This window comes from Ranitomeya variabilis, chromosome 6 (assembly GCF_051348905.1).
Source record: "Ranitomeya variabilis isolate aRanVar5 chromosome 6, aRanVar5.hap1, whole genome shotgun sequence".
Lineage (NCBI taxonomy): Eukaryota > Metazoa > Chordata > Amphibia > Anura > Dendrobatidae > Ranitomeya > Ranitomeya variabilis.
The window spans coordinates 61,889,463-61,897,920 of record NC_135237.1 but is presented as its reverse complement, the minus strand read 5'-3'; positions in this window follow the sequence as shown (position 1 = coordinate 61,897,920).

The window sequence follows — 8,458 nt, the reverse complement described above, 5'->3', positions numbered from 1 at the left end:
TTGAAAGGATTGTTAAGAAAAGGCCATTAAAATTTTTTGGGGAGATTCACAAGGATTGGACTGGTGCTGGAGTCATTGCTTCAAGAGCCACCACACACAGAGGTATCCAGGACATGGGCTGCAAGTGTCACATTCCTTGTGTGAAGTCACTCATGACCAATAGACAACGCCAGAAGCGTCTTATCTGGACCAAGGAGAAAAAGAAACTGTACTGTTGCTCAGTGGTCCAAGGTGTTTTCAGATGAAAGTAAATTTTGCATTTCATTTGGAAATCAAGGTCCCAGAGTCTGGAGGAAGAGTGGAGAGGCCACAATCCAAGTTGCTGGAGGTCTAGTGTGAAGTTTCCACAATCAGTGATGGTTTGTGGAGCCATGTCATCTGCTGGTGTAGGTCCACTGTGTTTTATCAAGACCAAAGTCAGCGCAGCCATCTACCAAAAAATTTTAGATCACATCATGCTTCCCTCTGCCGACAAGCTTTTTGGAGATGGAAATTTCATTGGCTGTAAGCCATAATCATCAACATTAACAGAAATAAACACTTGAAATAGATCACTGTTTGTAATGACTCGATATAATATAAGAGTTTTACTTTTTGTATTGAAGAACTGAAATAAATTAACTTTTTTGATGATATTCTAATTTTGTGAGAAGCACCTGTATGTGTACAATTTTTCTTTAATTTTTAACTTAGACCATTTATGGAACTTTCACTTTTTTCATTCTGATCTCTTATAAAGCATAGCAATGCATGGGCCACCATGGTAACAATCGGGCCCCCTCAATAACATCACAGGAGCACTGATTGGAGAGCATAGGGGGCCTCCTCCCTCTGCCTGCCTTCTAAATGCTGCAATTGCTATTGATCAAAGCATTCAGCTGGTTAAACTGTCTGGAGCGGTGCGGGCACCCATCCTGGCAGTGAGTGCCGGGTGTCACCGGTGAAATCAGCTGATCACCAGGCGGCGATCTCGCGCATGCATTTTCCTGTGAGAGAAAAATTGCCATGACGTATCCATACGTCCAAGATCGGAAAGTATTTACCAACCTGGATGTATGCATATGTCCAAGGTTGTGAAGGGTTAAACGGTTCACGTTTGGAGACAATTTTCATTACTTAACTGTTGTCTATTTCTGGCTGCAGAACTGATAATCTGTCAGACTGGTGAACATTTTATCTGCATTTTTCTGAGCTCCACTTAGCTGATGCACAGACCACATCAAAGTTGAATATGAAGGGAATCACATAGCGGGTAAAATCCAAAATGATTTTTTTTTTACCCAAATACCTGAATTTAGATTAAGCAAAAAAGTTGTTCTCAAAGGTTGAATTGAATTGAAAAAGAAAAAAAATGAATAAAAAAAATCCACTACAAAAACACAATAAACAGAGCAGTTTCCGCATGTGGGAACACGGCCTTAAGCTTCCTTTAGCTTATTTTCTGCACCAGCAAGCCTGCAGCTTCACCCTGGTAAAATCAGATGTCTCCAGTGTATGTCTCTGTGCACACATATCCGTTGTCATTGACCTTGTATGTCATTCACGCAAGAATCGATTAGCTTCAGATACACTGACACGTGGGCTTTATGCTGGAACTCTGCCACCTAGTGTCCTTCTTCGAGTATTTCTATAGCAAACATCTCTATTTCTTGGGCTACATTCACACATCTTGGTGACACGTCCATGAGCTGTCCATTTTTCCCCCCAGATAACATATAGACCCACACCCATAGATCCATAGTTTTAAAAACTGATGTGTGTCCTTATCCTATCTCATCAGTTTTCTGGCCATTCATGGGTCTCCTGATAGGAGTTAGTGGCCAAATATTACAGAAGTTTACATTGTAAAACAGTGCACTATAGAAACACAAAACGTTGCCTTTATTTGGTTTAGGGCCAGACAGACGGTTGTATTTCTCACATCACAGTGCACAGACTGGCCCAGCACCTCTCCTGACCTGAGCATGACATTGTGATGTATATCCAGGGCCGCACTGGCCATCTGGCAAATGCCAGAAGGGCCTGTCTGGTTGTGGGCTGCCTTGTCTGCTACATTGTTAACAGAATTGGTGTTCTCAAGTAGTGTTGAGCATTCCGATACCGCAAGTATCGGGTATCGGCCGATACTTGCGGTATCGGAATTCCGATACCGGGATTCCGATACTTGCCGCGTATCGGATACCGGAATCGGAAGTTCCAAGATTCAAAATGCAGAAATTCAGCCAATGAGAATGATTCCAAGTGTGGGCACATCCTGTTCAGCATGGAGGGCATGAAACTACTGGCATGGCTGTGATTGGCTGCTGAAATGATGTCATGATGCAGTTTAAAAGTCGCTGGCGCCATTTTGCGATCACTCTGCTGTGAATTCAGTTAGTGACAGGACGCTGTTTGCTGACTGAGGGACAGTTTAGAGATAGCGATTTGCTTCTTTGTGCTTTCCAAAGGCTAATTTAGCAACCGCTGTGTTCACCTACTATTCACCTTGCTTTTGCCTTGTAGCGCTGTTTTCACAGCGATCTGCAAGGTCTGTGTGTGTGTGTGTGAGTGCAGCCCACTCTCTAGTCTGAGTGCAGCCACATAGGCCATCCATAGCTGGTTGTATTCAGTTCAGGGAGGGTGGTTCATTGCCTCATACTGTTCTTTTTTATTATTTTTTTTTTTTTTTCAAGTAGTGTAGTCTGCTGCTAATTAATTTAAAAAAATCCTATTAGTGTCTTTCCACCCGTCTCCAGCTAATTTGTGGAAAAACACTACATAGGATAACGTAGAGGAGGGTTTTTGGGCCTTGCAGCGCCGTTTACGGCTGTCTGCACGGTCTCCGTGTGACTGCAGCTCGCCCTGTAGTCTGTGAGCAGCCGTAGCCTGGTTGTCTCCAGCTCAGGGTTGTTCACTGCGTCATACCGCCAAATCAATTTTAATTTTTTTTCAAGTAGTGTAGTCTGCTGCTAATTAATTTAAAAAAATCCTATTAGTGTCTTTCCACCCGTCTCCAGCTAATTTGTGGAAAAACACTACATAGGATAACGTAGAGGAGGGTTTTTGGGCCTTGCAGCGCCGTTTACGTCTGTCTGCACGGTCTCCGTGTGACTGCAGCTCTATCTGTTGTCAGTTCAGCCCCCAAAAAAGAAATAAATAATAAAGTTCACCAAACACACCAGTTACACCACTTTACATTTGTGTAGGCCACATTAGCTCATATTAAAGTCTAGTCCACACTTTAGAAAATTAGTGTTTCTTATACCTGTTAGGAGGAGTTGCTCAGGAATAAGCACACAAATCCGTTAGTACTTTTCTGCTTATCTTTATCAGTCAACCAAGATGAAGAAGGCAGTGAGTAAGGCACGTGGGCGTGGGCGTGGGCGCGGAGCAGGGAGGGGACGTGGGGATTCCGTGCCTGCTGCGGGCACCGGTGACTCATCAGCACCCACTTTCACCAGGCAACAGTCGTTCATGCGCAGCTTTGTGTCAGAGCGCCGTACACCGCTGCTGCGTCAAGACCAAATTGAAGCTGTTGTCGGATGGATGGCAGCTAATGCATCAACTTCCATTAGTGCCACATCCTCTCAGACACAGAGCACTGGAGAGCAGCCATCTGTCTCTTCACCACCTGCCAAATTGCCCAGGCAGACAGAGAGCCCAGGACAGGAGCCGTCTCTACTTCTGTTCTCTGAATCTCTTGGCTTGGAAACAGGGGGCCAGCCAAGCAGCATTGGAGAAATGGAAGAGGCAGGGTGCAGTGATGCCCAACAGCTTTTTCTGTCTTCCTCTGAAGAGGCGGGTGGGCCAGTGGCTCCGGTCACCACATCGCAGGCCGCATCAGCTGATGATGACACTCAGGTGCCACTTACTGGTGCGTGCTCTGCTGCTGAGACTACCCAGGAGGAGCAGTTGGGGGCAGAGGGTAGTGTAGATGATGAGGTCCTCGACCCATCTTGGCGTGAGGGACAGGAAGGTGGTGGGAGCAGCTCTGAGGAAGAGATTCCCCGTACGGCCCAAAGAGGGAGAGGGAGGGGGAAGACTGCGGATCCTGCAGCCTCCGCTTTGGCACCCGTTAGGAGCATGTCTCTTCCAAAAGCCAAAAAGGGCGCTCCCAAGACTTGCAGTGCCTGGTCCTTTTTTGACACAGTTGCAGATGACATTTGCTATGTCAGATGCAACGTGTGTCATCAAAAAGTCAAAAGAGGGAAAAATGTCAGCAACCTCAATACCTCCAACATGTGGAAACATGTGCGCAACAGGCACCCGGCGGAGTTAGAAAAACACACTGAAGAGGTAGGCCAACCAACAGCGGCAGCTACCACCTCTTCAGCTCGTGTTGCCTCTTCCTCTAGCTCACACGCAGCTGGTTCGGCTTCCTCCCAGGATCGCCGTGGAAGAACCTCTGGCCCTGTTGTCCAGAGACCCGCTGTAATTCCACCCGCAGCGCCACTTTCCCAGTCATCCACACACTCCCAGCCCAGTCTACAGCCATCGGTAGTACAGGCATGGGAGAAAAGGCGGCCTTTCTCGTCAAACCACCCACGAGCACAGGCTCTGACTGCAGGCATTGCCAAACTTCTGTCACTGGAAATGCTGTCATTCAGGCTGGTGGAGACTGACAGCTTCCGTGACTTGATGTCATTGGCAGTCCCACAGTACAATGTGCCCAGCCGCTTTTACTTCAGCAGGCAAGCCGTCCCTGCCCTGCACAAGCATGTGGAGGGACACATAAAACACGCGCTACTGAACGCCGTCAGTAGCAAGGTCCACCTCACCACCGATGCGTGGACCAGTCAACATGGACAGGGGCGATACCTTTCCCTCACTGCCCATTGGGTTAATGTTGTTGAGCCAGGTACAGACCGTGCGAGTGGCGCAGGACGTGTCCTGCCCACTCCAAGGATTGCAGGAATCCATTCTGTACGCATTGACTCCTCCTCTTACACCAGTTCCTCAGAATCATCGCTGCAGGAGCCGTCACAGTCCACCTCCACATGGACCCGTGATGAACGTGTACCTGTTACGACCGACATGAGCACAGCCGTGGCCAAACGTCAACAGGCCGTCTTGAAATTAATTTTTTGGGGGAATCGTAGCCACACAGCGCAGGAGCTCTGGAATGCCATCAAGCAGGAGAGCGATGTGTGGTTTGTGCCAGCGAATCTCCAGCCAGGCATGGTAGTGTGTGATAATGGCCGAAATCTGGTGGCAGCTCTGGGCCTCGGCAACCTCACTCACATCCCATGTCTGGCACATGTGCTCAATTTGGTCGTGCAGAGCTTTTTGAGGGACTATCCGGATCTTGATGCACTGCTGCACAAGGTCCGCCTAGAGTGTGCTCACTTGCGGCGTTCCAGCACGGCAAAAGCGCGCATTGCGGCTCTGCAGCGCCGACACCGCCTGCCGGAACATCGCATCATATGTGACCTACCTACCAGGTGGAATTCCACGTTACATATGTTGGAGCGGTTGTGTGAGCAGCAGCAAGCTGTAATGGAGTACCAGCTGCTTCAGGCGCAAAAAAGTCGCAGTCAGCGCCGTACAGACTTCACAACCACAGAGTGGGCCACTATGAATGACGTCTGCCAGGTTTTGCGTCCCTTTGATTATTCCACGCGGATGGCGAGTGCAGATGATGCACTAGTCAGCATGACTGTCCCCCTTATCTGCCTGCTTGAAAAATCACTGCAAGCGCTAAGGGATGATGTTGTGGAAGAGGTGGAGGATGAGGATTCACCATTTCCATCATCTTCTGGACAGTCAGCGCCACGTGGTTCCTCACAAACGCGTAGGCAGGGGACAGTTTGTGAGGAGGATGAGGAGGAGTCAATGGAGGAGGAAGACATCCGTCCAGAGGAGGGAGTTACCGAATTGTCCAGTACTCAGTGTGTACAGCGAGGGTGGGGTGATGACGAGCAGGCAGAGATCACGCCTCCAGCAGGGGACAGCGTTTCTTGGGCAGTTGGCAGTCTGCAGCACATGGTGGATTACATGCTGCAGTGCCTGAGAAACGACCGCCGCATCGCCCACATTCTCAACATGTCTGATTATTGGGTGTTCACCCTCCTCGATCCTCGCTACCGGGACAACGTAGAAAGCCTCATCACACCGTTGAACCGGGAGCGAAAAATGCGGGAGTACCAAGACACACTGGTCAATTCCATCATCTTCTCCATTCCAACTGAGAGAAGTGCTGCTAGTGCATTACAAAGCAGCTCAGTGCGTCCAGGCAGTGGAGGAGGCTCTGCACAAAGAGGGAGCAGAAGCAGTGCCTCTGCTCAAGGCAAGACCAGTATGGCCCAACTGTGGCACAGTTTTCTGTGCCCCCCACAAAAGTCTACACCATCACAGACGGCTCCAGTCAGCAGGAGGCAACGGTTCCGTCAGATGGTGACAGACTACATGTCTTGCCCTCTTGCTGTACTCCCAGACGGCTCTTCCCCTTTCAAGTTTTGGGTCTCAAAGCTGGATACATGGCCAGAGCTAAGCCAGTATGCATTGGAGGTGCTGTCTTGCCCTGCGGCCAGTGTATTATCGGAACGTGTCTTTAGTGCTGCAGGTGGTGTACTAACTGACCGTCGCATGCGACTATCCTCCGATAACGTTGACCGGCTTACTTTCCTGAAAATGAACAAGGCCTGGATCTCGCAGGAATTTGCCACTCCTCCTCCTGATTAAATAATTAGGTCACTGTATACGTTATCCAGGTCTCCTGTTGTGTTCATCTTTCTACCACCTGAACTTAAATTCCTGTGCTCCAACACCGCCAGTTGAGGCTCAGAAGTGCCGTCTGCACAGTCAAAACATACGACCCAGTGTTATTGGGTTTCAGTAACGTCAGCTGATCCCCAGCTGTGTAGCCGGCAATGTGTCATGCGACCGCCACGCTGACACAACAACTGAAATGTAAGGGAATCTGTCCCCCCCCCCCCCAAGGCGTTTGTTACTGAAAGAGCCACCTTGTGCAGCAGTAATGCTGCACAAGGAAAAGGTAGCTATTTTTGTTTAGCTCCTTGCACACGCAGAACTTAACACTTATAAAATGTGTCCACTGATACCGTAAAACCGTCCCGGAGGTGGGACTTTCCTTCGTAATGTGACGCAGCACAGCCGTCATTCCTACCCCCCCGGCGCCGCGCACCGGCTCCTCAGCGTTGTTTTATTCCGTCCCGGAGCCTGCGCTGTTATGTTATCCCGTGGCCAGGCACACTTAGCGCTGCCCGTCTTCTGGCATCATTTGGTGTCAGGATGGCTGCGCCTGTGCGGCCGTGCTGGCAGAGAGCCCGCCTCGCAGTGTCTTCTGATTTAATCCCACTGGGGGCCTGGGATCCATGGACATGCGCAGTGCATATCTGAACCTCCACCTCTCACTCATTTCCCTATGGCTTCTTCAGACTGTTCGGTGTCAGCTGGTCCCTAATAGCATGCCACGGCCGTGACACCGCACAGTCTTAAGAAGCCGTAGGGAGGGGAGTGAGAGGCGAGGATATGCACTGCGCATGTCCATGGATCCCAGGCCCCCAGTGGGATTAAATCAGAAGACTCTGCGAGGCGGGCTCTCTGCCAGCGCGGCCGCACAGGCGCAGCCATCCTGACACCAAATGATGCCAGAAGACGGGCAGCGCTAAGTGTGCCTGGCCACGGGATAACATAACAGCGCAGGCTCCGGGACGGAATAAAACAACGCTGAGGAGCCGGTGCGCGGCGCCGGGGGGGTAGGAATGACGGCTGTGCTGCGTCACATTACGAAGGAAAGTCCCACCTCCGGGACGGTTTTACGGTTGCAGGGGACACATTTTATAAGTGTTTAGTTCTGTGTTTGCAAGGAGCATGATGAAAAGAGCCACCTTTTCCTTTTGCATCTTTTGTGCTGCACAAGCTGGCTCTTTCAGCTACAAACGCCTTGGGGGGGGGGTTAAAGGTTCCCTTTCGACTTTCTCAGGCTTCGGCCTACATTGTGTTCCTCTGCTTTTCCACCTGTCCCTGGGCTCCAACACCGCCAGTTGCCGTCCAGAAGTGCTGTACGCACAGTCAACAGTCCCTCCTCTGTTATTGGGGTTCAGTAACGTCAGCTGTTCCCCTGCTGTGTGTGTGGCAATCCCTCCTACCTCCTCCAACCTCCTCCTCCTCCACCTGTCCCTGGGCTCCAACACCGCCAGTTGCCGTCCAGAAGTGCTGTACGCACAGTCAACAGTCCCTCCTCTGTTATTGGGGTTCAGTAACGTCAGCTGTTCCCCTGCTGTGTGTGTGGCAATCCCTCCTACCTCCTCCAACCTCCTCCTCCTCCACCTGCCCCTGGGCTCCAACACCGCCAGTTGCCGTCCAGAAGTGCTGTACGCACAGTCAACAGTCCCTCCTCTGTTATTGGGGTTCAGTAACGTCAGCTGTTCCCCTGCTGTGTGTGTGGCAATCCCTCCTACCTCCTCCAACCTCCTCCTCCTCCACCTGCCCCTGGGCTCCAACACCGCCAGTTGCC